General features: G+C 42.5%; 1 non-coding gene across 1 annotated transcript; it reads right to left on the bottom strand.

The window, feature by feature from the left end:
* Positions 1-466: 466 nt before the first annotated feature.
* On the bottom strand, positions 467-573 carry LOC120577806 (small nucleolar RNA R71). Its single transcript, XR_005643786.1, has one exon. It is a non-coding gene; the product is annotated as a small nucleolar RNA R71 (small nucleolar RNA).
* Positions 574-1303: the final 730 nt, after the last annotated feature.

Here is a 1303-nt window from a genome sequence, read left to right as displayed (position 1 = left end):
TTCTCGGTTTCTTATGCGAAGAAGTAAAAGTCTCGGAGAATTTATTCCTGAGATCGAAAGGTTTTTGCATAAGAAAAAGAGAAAGGCACAAAATAATACCGCTATGGCTGAACGTACTCTCAAAGAGTATGCTACTCCTTCAACGGAAGAGCCACAAGCTATTATCGTGTACCCAACGGTTGCGGGTAATAACTTCGAAATCAAGCCTGCACTACTCAATTTAGTGCAGCAAAACCAGTTTTCTGGATCACCCACTGAGGATCCAAATCTCCATATTTCTTCCTTCCTTAGACTCAGTGGCACCATAAAAGAGAACCAAGAAGCCGTAAGACTTCATCTCTTTCCCTTTTCCTTAAGGGATAGAGCTAGCGCTTGGTTCCATTCCCTAGAAGTCGGTTACATTACTTCATGGGACGATATGAGGCGAGCATTCCTCGCCCGATTCTTTCCCCCATCCAAAACAGCTAAGCTTAGAGACCAAATTACGTGTTTCAATCAAAAAGATGGGGAATCTCTCTATGAGGCGTGGGAGCGTTTCAAGGAAATGCTTAGACTTTGTCCCCACCATGGCCTAGAGAAGTGGCTTATAGTCCACACGTTTTATAATGGCTTGACTTATACCACTAAAATGTCTGTTGATGCAGCTGCAGGTGGAGCTTTAATGAACAAAACTACACGGAGGCTTACGCTTTGATTGAGGACATGGCTCAAAATCACTATCAATGGACCAACGAAAGAGCCGTCACAACTCCTACTCCCTCTAAGAAAGAGGCAGGTATATACGAAGTCTCTGAATATAACCACCTTGCTGCTAAGGTTGAGGCATTAACACAAAAAATTGAAAAACTTAATGTTAATGCTGCCCCATCCCCTACTTGTGAAGTCTGTGGTATAACTGGTCATGCAGGTGTTGATTGTCAGTTGGGTAGTGCTTCCAATATTGAGCAACTAAATTATGCTCAATACAACCAAGGAATGAGGCCAAATCAAAATTTTTACAAAAATCCTCAAGGTTCCTATGGGCAAACAGCACCACCTGGCTATACAAACAACCAGAGAGTAGCTCAGAAATCTAGTTTGGAAATCATGTTAGAAAATTGCATGATGAATCAAAATAAACAGCTTCAAGAGTTAAAAAACCAAACGGGATCTCTGAACGACTCTCTCTCCAAGCTCAATACCAAGGTTGATTCCATCGCCACACACGCCAAAATGCTTGAAACACAAATCTCCCAAGTGGCCCAACAAGTGGCCACCTCTTCTCAAACACCAGGAGTCTTTCCTGGACAAACTGAAACAAACC

The sequence above is a fragment of the Medicago truncatula genome, chromosome 8 (assembly GCF_003473485.1).
Source record: "Medicago truncatula cultivar Jemalong A17 chromosome 8, MtrunA17r5.0-ANR, whole genome shotgun sequence".
NCBI classification, from domain to species: Eukaryota; Viridiplantae; Streptophyta; class Magnoliopsida; order Fabales; family Fabaceae; genus Medicago; species Medicago truncatula.
Note: the sequence above shows the minus strand (reverse complement) of the source record. Positions and strands in the feature narration are given on the sequence as shown.